The sequence below is a fragment of the Mercenaria mercenaria genome, chromosome 18 (genome assembly GCF_021730395.1).
Source record: "Mercenaria mercenaria strain notata chromosome 18, MADL_Memer_1, whole genome shotgun sequence".
NCBI classification, from domain to species: Eukaryota; Metazoa; Mollusca; class Bivalvia; order Venerida; family Veneridae; genus Mercenaria; species Mercenaria mercenaria.
The window spans coordinates 29,082,399-29,105,382 of NC_069378.1; the positions used below are offsets into that span (position 1 = coordinate 29,082,399).

Sequence of the window (22,984 nt, forward strand, 5' to 3'; positions counted from 1 at the left end):
AACATAATATGATACTGTCATATAATATGTTACAGTAATATATATAAAGGCGAGTGTGCATGTATATAGCAATGGTCTGGCCTTACTCAAGCTATAAATCAGTACCATACCATATCCCATTTAAAAATTGTACACCCTTTCTGATAATATCTCTTCGATTTCTCAACTCTCAACTTAGATAGGCCTTGTCAGATTTCAAGTTATGTTTAAATGTCAAATTTTACCAGTATTTCTGACATTACATGTAAACTTTCGTAATTAGCAGAATATTTCTGAAATCCACATTTTTTGTTTTTGAAAACTTCATTTTAGGATTATTATCTCTCAAGTTTAATTATCTTAAACGGACTATTCAATTTCCGGAAACACTGCGCTATTTGATTAAAAGCGGGTTTTTTTTTTTCTTGCAGTTTAACATTTGCTAAGTCAAAACTTGTTTAAACGAAACAACTTTTAATTAAGGATTATTTCTCTCGAAGGTCAATGTCAAATTAGTCCTGTATCTGTTTAAAATGCTTCGGAAACTATTTTTCTTTTTCCGTTTTGGCAAAAGATGGCACGGTGAAAGTTTCCTATATGTACAAGTGCTATAATACCGTATCTGAGGCATCACATTTGACATAATTTTCACCACTAAAGAACTGTATATTTGACAAGCAAAGAAATACTTACTTTTGGGTGGACGCATAGCTCAGTGGTTTGCACACTGGCCTTCCAGTCCTGAGGTCGGGGTTCGATCCCCGGCAGCTACTCGGGAATTTTCAGAAACGCTTTTCAGTGTTTCCCACCCAACTAGAGGTGTACTGGTCAGGAACCCAGGCAATCCTTGCGTGTATCAGTGCTATAAACTGGGTACGTTAAAGAACCAGGCTGTCTATTCGAAACGAGCTAGGCTAAGTTAGCCGGATAAGCCTGTATCTGATTTCTGATCTCTCTGTCGTGGGGGCTTTGTCTCACTCTGTCCCTCTGGTCAGATCGCTCTGTGTCTGTACTAGTAGAAGATGAATTATGCGCCCTGTGTGGCTGCATTTGAACTATAAATCTGGTATAATTTAATGTACAACGCCGGTGAATATACTATGTGTAAAATTAGGCGTTTAATCAAATAAAGCAGTTTCAGTTTCAGTTTCTATGCGGTTTTAATACAAAAAGTAGCTCTCTTAATGGAGAAAACATTTATCGTCCACACTATGCCATGTATGGCAACATAAAAATGCGTAAAACCACAGGCCTAATTGCGCTGGGGACAAATTAACGTGTCAGACGTGTTCAGATTTATAGTCACCGACGAATATAAACTATGAATTATTGTTATGGACTGGAAAAAATCGATGTGCGCAGGACATTTTTCTGTGTGTATGGTTTTACAAGAGGTTTTTTGGTATTTGAAAGATGTACAGTGAGGTCCCAATATAATGCAGGGCAATGTCCCCTACACACTGAAACCAGCCCTTTCTGTGCCGAGTTATGTAAATCTTACACTACACGGTTAAGTTTGATTGTAGCCCGAACCTTATTTTTATGAGAATATGATACTTGCGGAAATCCTCGATTTTCAAGGCGGGTAAGTTATTTTACTAACGCGTTTGCGCATGCTCATAGTACGGAACATATTTTTTTTCTTGGAAACTGTCTTTTCGTTATTAAACAAATGTTTACAAATTAATTTCGGGGTCAGCTAATCCAGAAAATCATCTTTTCAACACCAGTGAGAAATATGTCATATGTTTCTAAAAAGAAAAAAAGAATACGCACTCATTAAAAGAACAAGACAATGTAAGGGAGACTACTGAGTTAATTTTCTACTGGAATGAATATGAGTGATTCTGACATTTATCCAGACTATTGACCTGTTCCAGGTGCCATTTATTGCTTTTTATCGGACCCTCAACCCTCTGAATATATTTCCGTATCGCCCACCTGATCGCACATGCGTTAAACACGATATGGAAATATATTATATATGTCAGTTCTACTGTCTGTGAAAAGTAAGAAATTTCTTGATGAATGAATTGAACTCTTGTTACTTTTCAACTTAATCGTGATAACTGTTATTTTGTTTGATTAAATCTCGCTTAGAATTTTCGCGGCTGTTGGCGTTAAAACTGTTCCATATCTATATTTACCACGACGCTGGAACCGCTCAGCTCAATAGGGAGAGCGCAACTCAGCGGATCGCGGGGTCGTGAGTTCGATCTCCGGGCAGGCGTATGTTCTCCGTGACTATTTGATTAAAGGCATTGTGTCTGAAGTCATTTGTCCTCCACCGCTGATTCATGTGTGGAAGTTGGCAGTTACTTGTAGAGAACAGGTTTGTACTGGTACACAAACAAAAGCAATTTAACAATAACAAGAATTTGGGCGTTCTTTTCTCTGAAGTTTAAGGATAAAATTCAACTATTTTCGGTAAACTGTCCAGAAATATATTTTAACTACTTCTATAAATCCACTTCGCACTGATTTTAATGACAGGTGTACTTCGTCCGAAGAGTCTACAAACATCCGAAGACCTTCATTTATCAATCTATAAGGCCACATGGTCTGGACATTTCCTTCATTATACAGCTTCGTTTTCGAGCTTTAAATATTATGACTTGGTACCGTCAATTACAAACCTTGGTATATTGGTCCGACACATTCTTAAAAACCTCTGTCCATGGAGTGTGTGTGTGGGTGGGGGGGGGGGGGGGGGGTTAGTCGCAAATGTGGTGACTTTTTCAATGGCGGAGGAAGCTTCGCTCTTTATTTCCGGCGAGAACGGGTGTCTTTGTAGAAGCACAGACCTTCCATATACGTGTTTCTCGTGCGAAATAATAGTACACTTGGTGGGATCAAAAAGCAACTGATTTTGAAGGAACGAAAAAAAAAATACTAATAGATTCTGCAGTAACGGTGAAAGGGAAATAATCAATGCAAGAATGGTATTCTCGGTAGGGCATTAACCTGAACTAGTTCTTAGAATTGTTATTTTGGTTATCGGGCACAAGAGTTTATGCCTTTTCGTTGGAAAATTTGTGCACAGCTGATTTATTATTAACTGTGCCACATGCTGCCTGATTAGATAATATAGATATAAATCCAATGCTGCGTATAACCAGGACTTCTACATAAAATTACAAGTCATGTATCTTTGAAAAGTCTTAAAACAATGGCTTGATATTAAAGTGGCAAATGGAGCCATTGCCCTCATCAGATTATCTGGAGGTATTAGACCCAAACATAATAAAGCTGAAAACTAATGTAATTTATATTTAATGTAGATATTAACACTTATTTCCAATTAAAAAGCTGACAAACTGAGGGGAAAAAAATGTAAAATTAGACATAAGAATAACTGGAAACATATGAAAATTTACTAATAAGCGTCCATTAAATTTTCGCTTAGTTAATTCTTAGTCCTGCTACCAACTTGATAATCTTTATCATAAAAAAATGTCTAAACTGCTGTTGTTCACTTTAAAATTTACGATCCCAGCAAAACTTCAGTCCCAGCTCTGTAATCTTCGTACTTTAAATACAAGGGCATAATAATATAAGACCTAGGGTCTGAATACAAATTACTTAATAGTCTTCTGAACGGAACTGAACACTAAATAAGGTTACAGGTACGATCACTGAGAAATTCAAAGTTTGTTATGTTCGAGTTCACTTTCATGTATGATGCGATACAATGTTATTATATGTATTGAAAGAGAACGATTGGGCACCTATAGTACCAATAACCTAGTGGTAGAGCATCCGCTTCGAGTGCGAGAGGTCGTGGGTTCGATCCCCGGTCCCGTCATACCAAGGACGTGAAAAATGGTACCAGTACTCCCTTGCGTGGCGCTCAGCATTAAAAGGGAAACTGGCTTCTTTTCGCACATACCCTCGTGGCGATGTATTCCATCAGGAATGAGGTATTTAGAGTGTGGAACTTGATTCACAATCGACCTAAAATAAATTAGTATAAACAAATAAATAAGTATACTACATGTTTTTTATCGATAAATATGACCAATAGAAGGCTGTAAAACTGTATTTATAAGCTGATCTACTGTATCTATTTTAGAGTATAAGAACAGTTGTTTTTGTCTGCTGCTGTTGCTGCTTTGATAAATAAAAATAAAAGTTTTGTAAATATCACTGTATCAAATCCGATTTAAACACTTTCGTGGGTGTAAATACCAAAGGTGGATGAATGAACGTACAACATATGTGCAAATATTGATCCAGTAAGCTTAATTCATGGAATGGTCTGGCCAGCTGTTCTTTCTTGCCTTTTTATCGTCACATGTTTAGGTTTATTAGCATTAACTTCATTGATTACCGAGAGCACAGAGACTTGATTCTATGTGTCTCTTACTTCTTAATGTATTTGTACGCAATTGTTCTTGCGTTCATTTTGTCTGCGTTAAGTGGAGCGTTCGGCTGTTCTTAGAAATTTGGGATTAAAACATTAAATGCATTTTTGTTTCAATAACTAATTTGTTTTGCTTTGGGTTCATTTTTTGCTGACAATTTCCTTACAAAAGGTTGGTTGTTGTTGATATATTGGCTTGACATTTTAGAATTCCTAGCAGTATAAAGAAGTAAATTTTAACCGACAGCAATTTTCTAAATCTGTATTTTTTTCTCATTTCCTGCAAGATTAATTTGACTTAGAAATTAATAAGTCAACATCCTGCTCTTTTTACTATGGTGAATTGACTTGGAGCTTAACATTTTCTTCAAAGTTTTAGACATAGATCGTTATCTTAAATTCATTTCAAGAAAATTTCAACAAAGTTTGATACAAACTATGTAATGTAACAAAATAAGTGAAAAGAGGTGAATGTTGATAGGCCAAATATTTCTCTAATCCATCATTTCAGATGCGTCTTATTCCTTTTTTGTTGTTGTTGTTGTTGTTCTTTTTTTGTTGTTGTTTTTTTATCATGCACCATAGTCTAAACAAAGGGCCGTACCTTTTCAAATTAACAAATCCTTATATTACCAAAAACAGTGTGCATAAGTAACTATTTCTTCATAACCGCTGGAAAAAAAAGTAGCAATAATCGTTCAATGTTAATACAAACATTTGTTTTCTTTGGCCTTAATACTGTCTGGTAAACGGATTAAATGGACCAAAAGAATTAGGAAGTACTCTCGTAGAAATTCCGAAGTTATCAGAAGCTAAATATCACCGGCGTTTCTCGAGAAGTAATATTAATATTGATATTGTACGCTCTTGATGTATACCATCACGAACTTATCGAAACTGTTTATTGATATGAGCCGCGCCATGAGAAAACCAACATATTGCGATTGCCACCAGCATGGATCCAGACCAGCCTGCGCATCCGCGCAGTCTGGTCAGGATCCATGCTGTTCGCTAATGGTTTCTCTAATTCCAATAGGCTATGAAAGCGAACAGCATGGATCCTGACCAGACTGCGCGGATGCGCAGGCTGGTCTGGATCCATGCTGGTGGCAATCGCAATATGTTGGTCTAATGAAACTATTATATGAGCCGCGCCATGAGAAAACCAACTAGTGCTTTGCCCAGCATGATCCAGACTGCCTGTGCATCCGCCAGTCTGGTCGGATCCTGCTGGTTCGCTAATGGTTTCTCTAATTCATAGCTATGAAGCGAACAGCATGGATCTGACCAGACTGCGCGGTGCACAGGCAGTCTTGATGCAGCTGTCGCAAGTCTATGTTGTTTTTCATGCGCGCTCTATAATAGTTTCCTTAGACAGGACTTTGTTTCCTTAGGTCGTGTCTAGGGAATATGATGTTCTTTTTTTTAAGACTGATAGACGTTTACATCATTTTAAGCTATCATTTTATAACAGCTTGTTAACCGTTCAGTTCACTGTGTCCGAATATTCAGCTTTGTTTGTGTATATGATATTAGAGTAAATATTAGAGTAAATATTACATTAATATTAAGATTATAAAGTACATGCTATTCCTGAAAAAAAATGTATGTTTTAACCACTGGATGCTATGGCTATGTATAAAAGAAAAAAGATACTATTTTATTATTAAATTACCGCGTTAAAGCGAACATGTGTATAGATTCTATTGACAAACCTTTGGTCATTAAACCCACTTTTACCACGGGATGCTATGAATATGCGTAACAAGAAAAGTATTTTATCATTAAGCAGCCCTGTTATAAACCTTCTTATAAACAGACTCTATGGACAAAAATAAGCATAAGCAAAAATATTACAGAACTTTGATGCTGGTTTAGGACGGCAAAAAATTGTATGTTATATTTAATATTTTGATCAATCTCCTAATCACGTTAATTGAATTAATTACGTAATATTATCGTTTATCGGTAACCCACATCACCAGAGAAAATATAGCTGCAAGTTATTGGGAATATTGATTAGCAAAATGTGACTCAAAGAACCCAAAGAACGTTAAGAACTACAATGCAAATAATATGTGCGGCGCGTGGGGTTTATTAATAATCTTTTGCACATGTGTAACTCTAGTAGTAAACGGTACAGCCGCTGTTGTTTCTATGGTAACTATAATAATGTAGCCTATCTTTTTTACTCTCTCTATACAAATGATCAGTGATAAAGTTATATCATTACCTTGTCTCTGTAACAAATAATTGCATGTATTCATGATATCGAACTGAGTTTTAAGGGTGTGGAAGAGTTAAAGGAAATATTTCGTCATTTACGCGTAGTACTATTCATAAGTATTGGGATTGAAAGTTATGACTCAAGACAACAAAGAATTCCTAAGAGAGCCTTACACACAGGAAAGTTGCGATATTGTTCATTAAAACAGACGTTATAGTAGTAAAATGTGAAAGGTTTATTCACTAAATATCAGGGAATTGGTGAATGGTTTATTAACTAGAAATCAGGGAATTGTTTGACACGCTTCATGGTAAGAGTATTTTTATTTTAATTTCTTTGAAAAACTTTCGAACTATTTTATTTCTTGACTTATGTAATTTACTCTGCAAAATTCATGAATGTTTGTCATTTTCTGACTGTACTGTAGTTTTGTTGTTGTATGTTTAATGCTTAATAAAGTTCGTATTATAAGTTCGTCTTATAATGTGTTTGGTGATTCTAGGATAAGAGATCAACATTTAATCACAAGACAGCAATTTGTATCTTTAAAACACGAAGCTATTGACCCAGGTCTGAAGGACCATGAACAAATGGTATTTTACTACAGGCAGGCATGTCATTCAACAAGCGTTTTATCACATTACATCAAAAATAAATTGTCATATTTTTTTTTCTTTAAAGTTATGACTTTAGCCCTGCACAATTTGCCGGTCAATAGCACCGGTCGATAACACGAACTATCAACCGGCGATTTTATTGGTAGTAATGCAACGTTCTAAAATCTTCAATATTAAATGACAAAAAAATCTACAGCTCGTACAAAGAACATATAATTATTTCATTTTTTTTTTTAAGTAACGTGGTCATATATCTATAAAAATGACTCTAATTTAATTATTTTTAGATATAATTTTATAGAAGAGTTTACATAAGTATGATCCTTTGGTTTCAAATCGACGTCGGTCTGAGTATATATAGGTAAAAGGGATGTGAGCATATTTCGGTTTATCTGAACTATGAATAAAATATCAGTGGTCGTTGTCTGGATAAGCACAATGTTCTCTTCAGAGTAGGTACTAAGTACCACTTATATAATATTTACATTACAAGTCTGTATGAATAGAATTGTTCAAGTATATCAGAGTATATCGTTTCCGTGAGAGTTTTCCATTTATCTTCCTTTACCTTTTTTTTCCACTTTATCAGCCCAAATCTAACCAGTTACCAGGAAGTCGCTGACATACACTGCCACGGGCGGGTCCATGATATAACGATTTTGTGCATATACATGTTTATTTACATGAGTATAATTACATATTCATCATTTTTATCAAGTACATCGTCAGTATATATATATATATTTTATCAGATAATCAATATTTATAATGATTCATCTTAATATTTATCAGTATCAATTATGTACATACAGAATTAACCGCGTCCGGACCAGTACGGAATACGGATTTCTTCATAATTATCCTACCATTGCCCATCTCCAAATTATCGACAAAACAGTATTCCGTAGAACTAAAGCAAATAATCGGTGAAAAGTATGATTTCTTTATAGCAAGGTTGGTTCCTGTTAAAATGAACTGAGTCAGTTTTAAAGGATACTTTCACAAGTAGTCTTACAACCGACTAACTAACTTCTTTTAAGTCTTCAAAAATATTTTTCAAAATTCTATATATTTTTGTCTTTTTTTGCATTAACCATCTCAGCAAATTCCATCCTACTTCTGGTTTGCATGTGTTGGGCATAATTGTACAACATTTGAATTACTTAAGAAGATATGGCCTACGAACAAAATATAGTATTGAATTGGGACAAATTGTTTAAGTCAGGGCCTCTCTAAAATGAAGCACGTGATTGGTTAGTGGGAAATCCTTATCAGTACATAAAGCCAGATGGGAGCCCTGTTTTGGAGATGTTCCCTGAAATTGCATTCTGGTTCGTAACAAATAGAAACGGTGACTAAATAAAGTATACAAACTTCCATTCTAGTGATATATGTCACCTTAAATTATTATCATTTCGATTTAAAGGGAGTTAATTTACCGACGTCTTTACTTTAAAGACGGTGAGGTGTATGGACGACATGTTATGAAAATTGCTGACCACGTCTTTTTCCTATGGTGTAACCATTCATCATTTACAGTCAGTTTCAGTGATTTGCTTAGACACAGTTTGATCTTATTTGACCAAAAAAAAAAAAAATTTTTACAGAAAATGGTAACCGCCTTACAGCCTGTTTATAATAAATCCAAAACATCTGATTCAGTTTCTGTAACTCTCGACAGATGTAGTTTAAATTTTGTAAAGACAAAGAAAATGTTGTTTGTAGTGTAAATTTGCGTGAAAATACTCATTTTTTTTTGTATTGAGTCCATAACAAAAAATGAGGCATACACCAGCTTGCTAGTCGCACAGTTGCTATGGACTTCAGAGTAAGATGTTTGGTCAACCGTCTAATATATTGACTTAAGACTTACATTTTGACGTCGATGTCTTTGGTAATTTGTCAATCGTTGGGTTACAGGTGTTTCTCCGTTACAGTATTATGTCATCATGACTCAGCGAAACATTAGCATCTGCAAAATCTTTATAAACACTAAACACTAAATAAAGCGACTCTTGTGTAAAAGGAAATATTTTAATTATAGATCTATTGTATCATTTGTTGAAACGCGAACTCAACACACACAAAAAAAAAAAACACAAACGTTTGATCAATGTTTCTAAATAAGGGCGTGGTGCTACATGTACTTTGATGTTAAAGTCGTTCTTCACCTCACAACGGACATCTTAATAACACAATAGGTGTAAGTGTAACAAACGCAATTGATGTTAGTTTAATTTTACATGGAAAACGCGTTAAAAGACGATTAGATGAGCTTTTTGCAAAGTATTGTAGTTCTGGCTTCCGTAAGATGTCGGCTTCTTCCTGGTGAGTTAGTTTTCAAATATTGCCACGTTGTAGATATTGATTTTTATGTAAATTCTTTCATGTTATATATGTAATTATTGAAACTCTGAAAGGTAACTGCTTAACATACTAGATGAAATACTATATAACCCTTACCATGCTGGACAGATTGATTCTGCCTTTGCGACCATCCGTGCAGTTTGATCATGATCTGCACTGTTCGCTATTCAGTCAGTATCTTTTTGGTAAGCTCCCCTTTCAACAGTTAATGGTACTGTCCAAATTGGAAGATGGACAAATTCATTATAGAAATTTAGCAGGGTAAGGGTTTTAAAAACATGATATGATATAAAGGGAATAAAATGACATGTAGTATTTGCATACGGAACTCTGAAGAGAAGTGAAGTAAAGGAAAAGAAAAGATGAAATGAAATAGTAACTGAACTTGCTGACGACACTAATCTGTCCGAAAAAAACAACTAACAACTAGCATAAATCACTATCCGGCCATTGTTATATAGTTGCATTGTTGTTTAATAAAAAACAGCACAAAACTAATCTTTTATACAATTGTCCAATATGACATAACCGGCATACGTATTCCGGGCATTAATTAAACCTTAGCGGGTCATCGTTATATAGCTTGAACTATTGTTGAAAAGTGGCGCAAATTGACGTAAAACGCAAAACTGTTACTAAAATGGCCATCGTTTCATAACTGAAGTACTGTTGAAAAGGAGCGTTGAACACGTTATTAACATGAGTAGGTTAAATACCGGTCAATTATCTCTTTTACTTGAGGCTTACAGACACTAAATAGGAAAATGATCGCATAATGGCGGATTTAAATAGTCCTCAGACTTTTTTTTGCTCTGTACAGCTCTATTCCTTAATTTCTTTGCATTTTTTTGCTGAAATTACATGACATATCTATGTTTGACATGTAGGTAGCATTTTCATAATGAAATAATAACATGACAGAATTTGTCATGGAAACTTATATAATACACCATCACTACAATTTGGGGTCTCATTTTAGCTGATTTTGCAGTTTGTGTGTTTGACTGAAAATATTATTCTTGCATCAGACATGACCCCACTTTTCTTTTGATTTTTATTCAGCGCGGAAATTATTCTTCAGGAAAAGTTACATGCATTTAAAATGGGTCCTGATGTGTACTGTGGCCATTGGAAATATATCAATTTTATATAGAGTAAAGAAGAACAGCTATTTAGTGTGTTGTAAACTTGATTACTCTGCCCTCGTATTTTAGGTACATTGTATATAGTCTTAATATACACATCCATACTTCACCAATTTAGGGTTTCTTTTCAAGGGACTTCTTTCTTAGAACGTTGCTTTTCCTACCATGTCTTTATCCTTGATTTTTTTTCTATTAGTATAACCACAACATCAACATGCAATAATCAAAGTATAGTATGTCGAAATGCCTGCAGTTTTACAGGTATTTCTCAGGTTAAATAAAAAACTTGGAATATATAAACGTCATAGGTATACTTGATGTAAGAGATATGCACTTACCCGCTGACGATACGAGCATGTGTGCGTAAGAAATAAATGATTCATTAAATAGAGGTACTACTTCAATAGTAACATTCCTAACGGTTACAATACCTTTATGTAACATAGAAAACAATAAAGCCCAGTGTTCACTTAACTGCGTTTAAGTTTCGTAGTGGCGGCAAACAATTAAAAATTGATTGGCCACGTATCAAAACTGCCTTAAATTTTGTTTCAATTTTTATAAAAGATGACGTTGTTTAGAACAAAATATTATACTAAATTAAGCATAAATCAAAGTGACTCGGTAAGATCATCGACCTGTCTGTAAAATCTACAGAAAAGATTAATTTTGATGTTAAAAATGGATGTAATTTAGCTTTACTTTGTACTATAAACGTGCACATACATAATTATTATGTTCATATTCGTTAGTGTACCCAGGCGCCCGCAATACCTGAAAAAATGCAAAGAGAGGCACCTGGGGTCTTCCTCCACCATCAAAAATAGAAAGTCGCTTAATGATGCACAGGGTTAGCTTTATGTAAAGGATAGTCAGTTGCCAGTTTATTACAGCTCTTTGAAGTACATTTACTGGTATACCAACGACAAGTTATACAAAAAAGGAAACAGCTTTCATTTAGAAAGAGTCTCTTTTGGTTTAAATATTGCAATAGCTGTTTCCCGGCTTGCCATTGTATTTGCAATTGCTCGCACAGAAAGCTATGTAAAATAGCCTCCATGGAATTTGATGGCGTCTGTCTTTCTTGTTGCTTTTAAATCACAATTATGATGATCATGTACACGACTGTCACAGAAATAAACGCTTCAGTTTTATTTTAAACAGTTTAACAATGCCTTCACGTTGAATATTTAATAAGAATATCTTCTGGAAGGAAACAGAACTCAGTTTTCTTAAGAGTTCACAAAAGGTATTAAAATATGATGCTCCTCTCAACCACAAGCTCGTCGTCGCGTTTCCTTTCTGTAGATAAGGCACAAAGTTAAACATTCTAAATCAAACAATGTTCACCATGTGGCTCTGTTAAATTGGAAGGCTATAACTTTGTTATGAATCGATATCAGCATAACATATATTTTCACTATTCATCTTTGTATTGACAACTTGGCCAATTCAATTAATTCTTCTGTAGAGCAGTGAACGTTTAGGTCCATTTGACCAATGATCATTGGCTGAAAATACAACAGCAGGACATATTTCCGTTCATTAATGCATGGAATGCATGTTTAAAACTAAATTTTGTAGCTTTGAAAATAATTTAGTATGTTTGAGGTTTTGAAAATCAGAACAAACAAAAAACTCACAACTTGACGCTTAAGATCATTACATTAAACCCGGAACTTGGTATTGTTGTTCGGTAAGTCATCCCTGTTTTCGAACGTAAATCCCCGAGCCTTGCTAAATTCTGATTCAAATTCATCTAAAATCGTATTCTAACTTCAGACATGCATAATGAAAGAAACGTTTGTACAATAGCTAGCAAAACTATGCTAACAGGCTCGTTAAGAAAATTTAGAAACCTTGATGGAGCACGCTTTTCAATCACGATTTTATTACACTCGCCTACTAATCTAGTGTAGCCAATTGCTGCTCGTGCAATTCTTATATATAGAGGATATTAACCCTTACCCTGCTAAATTTCTAAAATGGACTGGTCCATCATTCAATTTGGGCAATACCATTTATTATTCAAAGGGGAGTTTACTGAAAATGTACTGACTGAATAGCCAACAGTGCAGACCATGATCAGACTGCACGGATGTGCAGGCTGATCTTGGTCTGCACTGGTCGCAAAGGCAGAATTACTTGCCACCAGCAGGCTAAAGGTTAAAGTTTGTTTGTTTCAGTGTAATATTGATATATCTTTCAAGAGTGAACACAGCCACGAGTGAAAATGTAATAAATGATGTTCATAAGTGAAAGAAATGTTGATCTTACATGTAAAACAAACAAATTTTCTTTTTATTTTATGTTTTGACTAAATAAACCGGCCCGTTTTATAGTTTCTTACCAGTAAAAATATATTTATACAAGATATATTTCACTCTAATCTTCGATAATTTACCTAAAAAAAACATGTAATAAATACATACCTGAAACACTGTTGAAAAAAAGTGTTAAACCAAAATAAGCAGTAAATTCTGTCAGAAATCGCTGCGTTTACATATAGGACATTAGTTTACATGCATTTAATACGATCTAGTTTGGAATTCTGATTTCGCGACGTCCGCGAATTTTTATCTCCGCAAACCTTTCCTGCTTTACAGTATTTGCATCTTGTTCTCAAATCTCCGGATCTTTTCTTGGTTTTTGGTACTAATGAGCTATACAGAGATAGGATACATTCCCAAAATTAATTAATAACATTTACAGACGTTAATACATATCATGCATTCCATATGCAAAACCATGTTCAGTTTGTGTTTTATTCATTATGACTCACACACAGGCCTTTTAGTTTACCTGTAATTTCTTGTTTAAACGTGATGTTTCTAATTTATTTCAATTGTGTTTGTTAATGAGGAGTGTTTTTAAAACGTTTTAACAATTATTCATTTAGAAATAAAGTCTGTTAGATATTATGTGTAACATTTCGTCGAAAATAGTTCCGAAATGAGATTCCGGAACCATCTTTTTATGTGTTACTCAGCAGCAGATGGTAGTTTAAAATGTGAATTTATTATTTTATGTGTAAAGCTTTCTTTTTTTTTAACTCTTGAAGCGTATATTTTCCGCTTTTCGTCGTTTCATAGCTTTTTTCTTTCCTGGAAAAAATCCGTCTAAATAATAATTTAAAATTCTGAAATAACAGTAACTGTGTATCAGTATAAAAACATTTAGGTACGTATATATAGGAATTGCATTTTATATTGTTCTTTGAACTATCGGCGCTTGGAATAATTTGTCATATTTTCAACACATCACCTTCTTTGTTTGAAAAGCTGAAATACTTTTTTATGTTAACTGTAAATTTATGTCAAACAAACATACACGCATAATTATGTCTTTTTCTGTTAGACGTTAATCTGGTGAGATGATGAAATAAACGTATTGGCTATAAAATCTCTCTCTTCAACATGATTTAATCTGCTTTAATGGTGTGGGCGATTCAAAGGAACATGCTGTAAAAAAGAAACAGTTATGATTTTTATCTGTTTGAAATCGAAGTAAGGTCCTCACGTGCGTTGCTATTGATTTCCCCAGGAGTAAAATTATCACGGTTACTAACGAGCAATTATGTATCTCTTCTGCGGGCATGCTAAGTCGAACATGGAAGGGATGAACATTTTGATATGGTAACAGTGGGTGTGCAGTTTGTTACTGTTTCTCGTGGTTAGTCGTTATTATGAAAATTTATTTATTTATTTGGGTTTTACGGCACACCAACACAGTATAGGTTATATGGCGCCAAACAGGACTACAAATTTTGAATCCACATCTCATTTACATCGAAATAAAAACATGAGGTATGGAATCAAAATTTGCATACCTGCTGGAATCACAGAGTTACTGCAAAACCAAGTGTTAAGACCCTATTAGTCGCCTCTTACGATCATGCAAGGGTAAGGCAGTGGTTCCAATTCTTTTCATACACAGATCGTCCCAGAACCACATGAGGCGTTATTATGAAAGGTAGTGGCGTGTACATTACTGTAGAGGAGCAAAAATTTGCCGGTATCTTTTTCCATAGTATAAATAATTTAAATATTAATTATCTGCGACATACTTTTTCACAAAAACTAATAGAAAAGATTGTACCGAAAGATTTACAAATTATTTCTCCTTAGTCCATTGTATTCAGTTTTATTTTCCTCTTAATATTTTGCTACATCTGCAAAATTCTGTTTCGTTTATGCTCTTGTTCGACAAACCAGTAAAAGCACGTATTCTTATATATGTATAGATCGATAGATTTCATCAGGGTTGGTTTTGGGATAGGCTTATCAGGTTTACCTTTATATATGCGTAGAATACAGCATTTTTGTGTTGTCGAGATTTATTTTTATGTGGTGCTTATTGCAGAAGAAAAGATCTTTGGATTCTGTAATAATGAGAGAATTTAAGCACAACATCAGAGACTTTTGGCGTTAAACGTCATTAATTACCCACCGACAATGCTAATTAATGCAAAATCTCTATCTATTAGCATTAATTGGCTACAACCCACAGTCTATTATGCATATTTTTTCTATTTTTCCAAGAAGATTTACTTGATATAAAGTTCCCTACGGAATACTTTATTGTCCACATTGTTTCGCGTGTAAGTCGTAATAATTAATGGCGCGAGGCAATTGTCGGGAAATATCAAGACAAAAAAAAAGGAGATTTTTTTCCGTTGTTGACGTTAACTTGTTACATAGTGCTAAAATCAATGGCCACTTGTTATGTTACAATTATAATTACCTTCTCACATTGAAATTATTATTACATTAAGTCTGGATCTTAGAAATATACAGAAGTGTATGTATATGCTTTGAAATTGAAAAAAAAAAAGGTTTACGCTCTGAGATTTTAAAATAGAGTTTGTAAGCATGTTTTCTATTGGTCAAGTCTAACACTGAGCTCAAAATCATCCAATGAGATAATGGAGTTTTGAGACTTGACTCCAAACTTTGTTATGTCATCTTGGATCCAAAAGGTTTCTTTTGTTATGTTGAGAGGTTTAAAGAAGAGGCAAATTTCGAGATTTTCGTTTGTTCAAAAACTGATGGCACGGATGTTATTTTCGCGTTATTTAAAGAAAGAATATAAAGTAACTTAACATTACAGCCAGCGAAAAGAGATATTCCTGTTGGATAACAGGGGAAGTCGAAATTATTGCTGGCACTTGTACAATTTAAGTAGACTGCATGGGTTTCTCGTGTTCTAACTGATCAACCACACTGATAATACTATTACAGCAGTAGTTAAATGTTATCTAGTACAATATACGGCGACACTAAACAACGAACAAGTGGATTTCAATATCTATAAAACAGCGGTTTTAACAAAAAATATGCATGTTTACAAAACAACTACAAAGAACCTTCAGTTAAACGAATAAATCTGTTATTATATTCAACTGGCGTAAAGATGCAAAAAGGCTGTTCCTACAGTTTAATCCGTCTATGCGTGCAGTTTGACATCTGCGGATATTCATACGATTATGGAAGATGCTTAACATTGCAGTGAGCATATCTTTCGTGCACATGTATCTAGATTTGATATATTTCTCATGAAATTCAAAAGTGCTTTTTTTATTTACCCGCCCGATATAACCTTTCAGAACACGTGTAATTTAGTTTTGGCATACAGAAACATCCGTAAACAACTACTGCATTATGTTTGTAATTTTGGCCACTTTTTGTCAAGTTTAAAGAAACCAAACATTTTCGTTGTGTATGTCAATGGTTTGCAGTAACTGCTTGGGGTTTGTAATAATACTGAACGCTATTCCACTGAAATCGTTTTTGCGTATTCGCGATTCTTTCCGAACCTGCAAAGAATGTTCTTACATTATGTCTGAATATATTACATGCAGACTTGATAGATTTTTTTTGCGCAAGTTCTTGTCAGTACATGTTAATTGTCTATGAAGTATTGTGAAAAGATATTGTAAAAGGCATGATTGTTTTTTAAAATTGTTGATTCAAACTTTGAGTAGGCAGATCCTGCTGAGTAAGTATCACATATTTTGTGTTTCCACTTTCGGTTTAAGATTATATAATTGGAAAGTGACGTCATCGGTGCAGAGTACTGTTGACCTGGCCAAATTACTCAAACATGTTTTTTGGCGAGTTTGCTGGACCACCAGAATATTTCATGTCTGAACCACTTAGTGTCAGTGATTACCATAAATACAAAAGGTAACAAACGGAAATCGCAGCGGCTATTAGCAACATATTATGTTCATTAGACATTCATAGATTCAGAGTAATTATTACCATCTCTTACAAAGCAATCCGAAGTTATGTCCATCATATGTCTAAAGCAGTGATATTTACTGCCGTTCCGAGATTAGTGCTTTTCGGACGATTTCATACATGCGAAATTAGCTTGTTTGTTATCAAATGATGGATTTTTTTTCTTTTAAAATGTATCTGTTGTAAAGTTAGAAGTTGACATTTTGGCAAAGTGATATTTATAATTTATAATTGCATTTTACTAGAGAATTGAATTGAGCTCATATATATTTTACTTGAATGGGCAGTGGATTTCTCAAATACATCTGCTGGATTTTAAAAATTAAACTGTGAAAGAAACGAAATTTACAAATATGAGCAGGATTTCCTAAAACATGCGAGGAACGCAGCGAAGATTGGATTTAAAATGGACGTAGTTTCCTGAATTTCCGGTTAGCAAGATGACAGTTGTACCATTTCAGGTTTGAAATGTACGTCTGCTTTTTGGAGAAATTTCTGACACAACTTAGATAGTGTCGAACACAAGTTTTCATTGAAATACGATATACATATAATGGTATAACTTAAGGTAAATACATACCGAAATAATATATTGTTACCTACACATTCTTTTACCAACTTTGACGACATATATGTTCGGAAATGTTCGGATAAGAAGCTTTATGCAATAAACATAAGGGTTAGAAAGTTACTTTATGGCTGAATGTACGTTATATGTAACATATGGAAGGATTGCCAAGCATACTTTTTTTGTCTTGGGATATGTTAAATCAAATGGAACATCTGTATTCTGTTTAAAGGTTTACATATGCACTGTTTCATATATTTTGCACGAAGTTCCCGCAACAGAAAAAATGAAATGATCTTTATCTTTAAGCTTTTGTAAACATTTTCTACAAAAGATATCATGTTGTCAACTGATGACAAATCACAGTTGTGTAAGATTTCACAGGCTTTACTGGCAAATGACTTGCACAAACTGCTTCCGTCTTAAATTACGCTGTTACGTTATAATATTGCAATGAAAACAACAATGTTTTAAACGGATTTTATTCCTAGTCACACGTGCTTTCATTATACAGTGGTTATTACCACCAGCTGTTTTAATTAACGCTCATTATGCGATATATTAGTTTTCAATTTTAATTACTTATTATTCATAAAAAAATTGCTGAAAAGCACTTACTATTATTCAGAACTCTACAATAGTATTTTCATTGCAGAAATATATACTTAGTGGTCATCATACTTGAAAATAATGTGGATTACAGTATATTTGAAAAAGTTACAATTACGTAGTGTTAATTACAGAATTACAGATTTCCACAAAGGTTACATTTACATCATGTGTATATCGCAAAATTGGGAACCGTTATAATGAAAGTTACAAAGTTACATTGTGTAAATAACAGTGTATTTAAAGATACAGTTTGCTAGTTACAGCCGCCTTAAGGACGTATGCTAGAATTTGGTGCGAAAATTTTCCCAATAACAGAATTTCTTTAAACTTTGGATATTGAAAGACAATCATCTAAGAAACAAAAAAATGCAATAAAAATCATAGGTCACCGGTATCGAAAAAGAGTTATCTGCCCTTGAAAACGGCATTTCCTCCCAAAATGACGTTTTTCGATTCCGGTGACGTATGATTTTTATTGCATATTTTTGTTTCTTAGATGATTGTCCTTCAATATCCGAAGTTTAAAGAAATTCTGTTATTGGGAAAATTTTCGCCCATCTCATATACAGGGAATTCTAGCATACGCCTTTAAAACTTTTATTTTCGCCGAATAAAGCTATCTGCCTTGAACAGGCTTACATACTGGATAAATCGCAGCCCGGACACATGTTACGTAAGTGTATGTATTTTAATTGCTCGTATATACTCGAAGTACCCAATTACTGTTTTAGACTAGATGTTCACCTTAAACTGGCCTGTAAACAAATATCTTGACATTCATTTTTTTCCACTATACAAGCGATTGTATAACGCTTACACAGAAAAGAAAATTTCGATATCGAAAATCTCACAGAGGATGACTTTGAGAGAAAAATATGATCGCGAAAATATATGACATTGTAGTGTATATGTCTTAATTGTTTAAAAGTATGTATGCAAATTATGTAACATTTCATTTGTTACATGTCCTAGCACAGACACGTAATGCGGAAGTAACTAAAGTTTATTTTGTGTTGAAATGTTAGTATGATTTGTAACATTAAGGGGCCTCCGTGGCCAAGTGGTTAAGGTCACTGACTTCAAATCACTTGCCTCTTTCCGATGTGGGTTCGAGCCTCACACGGGGCGTTAAATTCTTCATGTGAGGAAGCTGTCCAGCTGGCTTACGGAAGGTCGGTGATTCTACCCAGGTGCCCGCTTGTGATGAAATAATGCACGGAGGGGCACCTGGAGTCTTCCTCCACTATCAAAGCTGGAAAATCGCCATATGATCTATAATTGTGTCGGTGCGACGTTAAACCCAACATATTTGTAACATTAAAATTACAATTTACATTTGAGTCTATAGACCAAACCTTAAACGTAAATATACATTTAAGAATACATTCTTGTGTGCAGTATTTCCCATTAACTGCAAAGAAACGCTCTCCATATTGTGGAGCAGACAAATTGTATCAGAGTTTTAAAAATTTTAATTCATCAGTGTATTGTTACATGTCATGGTTATGTCAACATTATATAACATCTGATTGGTTGTTGCTGGTCACATGTTTGAAACTTAGACATTTGTCCTTTGAAAGTGGTAAAGGCATTAACTGTAGCATTATATCTCTAGAAAAGTCACGTGGTGGAGCTAGTCAGATCAGCACAAAAAATTGTGAATCAGATTACAAACGGAACAAGACGGGCTGAAGAAGACCATAAGAAATTATGATTAATATTAAGACAGGGGCAAATGTAACACTATTTTGCAAGGGTAACTCAACCGGTTAAAGCTTATATACGAACACAGTATAAAACAAATAGACCTTGAATGTATAGACAAGTGTTTGTCGTTCACTAATTGGATACCATCTTTCTTTACAGAAGCCGATTTATTTCTATTGTAATGCTCCTGTGTGATTAATTAAGACTTTACAGAACCCTAATCTAGCAGAACTATAAACTTTCTCCACGAGAAACGTGTGCATCAAATAATGATAGGTATTATGGAATTCTTACCAGCACGTAAGTTTAATATATTTTGAATCTTTATTTATCAATTTACAAATACTTTTGTACTTAACATATGTTTTAATTGATTTGTACCCCGAGGCATTTCTATATTTCGATTGTGCATCTTGCAACAGAGATATTTTAAAGCCTTTTTTGTTTTAAAAGTCTTAGGTTTTTTTTTTCTCAAATATGTATTTTTATCCAACCTCTTTCCTTTGTTTTTTTTCTATCTACATTATTAATTTCTCATTAGTTGTACGCAAGCAGTTATGAATTAACTATTCTAGGCACAAGTTTCATTCTGTATTGGCATAGAAGAAGCAATTTAGAGAAATAATCGAATAACTGTATACACTATTTCTTTTGTTATTCTGATATATGACATGTAAACTATATTGTCTGTGTCAGACGGACGATTTCATACAGTCATGCGAAATTAGCTAAATTAAATACACACTATATTGGCAAATTAATTCTCCGTTTACATTAAAGGAAAAAGATAACGATATTATACGTACATGTAAGAAAATATCATTTCAATTTACATCCAAATCTACCAAAACTTGAGTTTTACAGTAAATAAGTTTAATACTCCTGAAAAACTATATTATATAGCACATTTGTCCTTAAAAAAGGAGTTGTTTTTAGAATAAAACTTAAGAGTTATTTGACAAGAAAACTGTATCACCATTTTTGATCTATAGAAAATATGGAACCAGTCCTTAAAACATTTTTTATTATCTATATTTTGCTGTTTAACGTGTTGCCTTTGTTGGTGTTAATTTTCGTGTGTAGAAGCCGTTATGGGAATTGGCTAATTAGGAGTTCCTATGATGTTAGCAGTTTCTTGCTACAAAATGGTTTAATGGTGTCTCGAGATGTGTATAGGTTGTTTCGTAAACTAATTGTTATTTGTTACAAAAATGTTTCCTTGCGGCGTTGCACGATTTGGGATTAAAGTATACTGAATATTATGAAAAAAAAAATGTCATGTTTTGTGCACAATAAATAAATGTGTAAACAATCTTCGAAGACATAGTACCGTACTTTGGTAGAATTTGGCACGGTTTAAATTTCGACGATTTCATCAAAATAAGCGTTGTTTTTTATTTTGGCTCCTGTAATATTATTCACAATCTCGCGAAGAATGAAGCCAATCTTTACCCATGTCTAGACTATCCCAAAATATGAAAACGGTCTACCTTTTGAAAACTTACACTGTTCAGAATAAACCTTTAAATACTTTCATATATCAATATACATAGGTATTATATATTACAAAACTTGAGCAAACAGATCTTGCGTATATTACTATGATTAAAGTCCTAAGGTTTAATATTATGTTGAAAACGATAAGCAGCTGTCCAACTAGATGTCTGCGGATCCCATCGTTAGAAATCACGTCTTCGTTTACACCGAACATTACTTAGGCTTAAGGGACGTAATTATAGAATGGATCAATATTTTTATACTCCGTTAATCAAGATTAAAGCTGCAAATTATATGAAAGGATTTACAAGAATAGATATATTCATGTCATACAAGTGTGGCAGCACATAAACAGAGCAGTATGAGTCTTATTTAACATCACTTGTTCAGTCTATATTATGGCAATTTTTATCATCGAGATAAAAATGCACTTTAACACAAAACCCTTACAAAATAATAACCAAACTATTGGACATTTGAATAGTCTAGATAGGTTTTGGTTTGCCAAAATGTTCTCTACATGACACATTGACGGGTCATTCTAAAAGTTTCTGCATGTGAGTACAGGCTGTATCGATTAAGTCGTGCATGAAAAACATTGCATGCAACATCTCTCTTAAGTCACATAATTTCTTTCATACGTGACGATATCCCTTCATTGTAATGAAATATAAGTGAGAATTTTTACCTTGATACAATCATATGTGTTAATGAAACCTTTGTCGCTGGATCGCTCTAACTTTGTTCATACCCTACAAAATAAAAACTGACAATAGTATATAGTTTGCTATGTTTGGTGAGACATGATCTTCCTCTAAAATTAAGCAGGAATGTCACCTGTGACCCAATTAACTGTTTACATTACATATTTAATCATGAGTCACATGCATGCAAAATTACACGCTAACATATGTTACACGCATACATATGATACGCATACATGTTTCACGCACGCATGACATATATACACAGTATTTGTTGTTACTGGCTGTATAGTTGCTTTTCCTGAGTGACTGACTAAAAATACGATCAATTTCATACTATGCCTAATGATTATGATATGCTATTATGGTATGGCCCAACTTTTAAATGTTACGGTGGCGCCGAATGTTTTAAAACGAAATGTCTTTTAAGTTATAGCACATTTCCACTTCATGGATCAGAAATATTGTAATGAATTTATCCCGAAGGAGCTTAGTTTTGATACCGTCTGTCCGTCTGTCGTCTTTCCGAATTTCGTGTCGGTCCATATCTTTGTCACGATGATGGATTTCAAATAACTTGGCATGAATAGTACACAGAACACGTGTTCGGCAAGCCCATCCTAGCTCAAGGCCATCACACTTTACATTAAGATTGCATGAAATGGGCGTGTCGTCCATATCTTTGTCATCGATGATGATTTTAAAATACTTGCATAAAGTGTCACGTAGCGCTGTCGCACCAAAACCCAGGTCCGTAGCTCAAAGTCAAGTCACACTTGGACGTTTAAAGGTCATTTTTCGATATGCATTATGGAAGTGTCGGTCATAATCTTTCTTATGCATGATTGTAAAATATCGCATAGTGTGACACAATAGAGACTGTCGCGCCAAACCAGCTCACGTTGTCAAAGTTCTAAACTTAACTTCGGCCATACTACATTCAAAGTGCCATGGGG

At 34.1% G+C, this 22,984-nt stretch overlaps 1 protein-coding gene across 4 annotated transcripts in view; it reads left to right on the plus strand.

The window, feature by feature from the left end:
- LOC123538982 (innexin unc-9-like) overlaps positions 1–22,984 on the plus strand; it is a 403,290-nt gene that overhangs the window by 353,906 nt on the left and 26,400 nt on the right. Inside the window, exon 1 of one of the 4 annotated variants that reach the window (XM_045323425.2) lies at positions 6,462–6,879. The exons of the other annotated variants lie outside the window; for them this stretch is intronic. The gene's annotated coding sequence lies outside the window, so the exon portion shown is untranslated. Of the gene's footprint in view, positions 1–6,461; positions 6,880–22,984 lie in introns of those variants that run through there. 4 annotated transcript variants of the gene reach the window in all.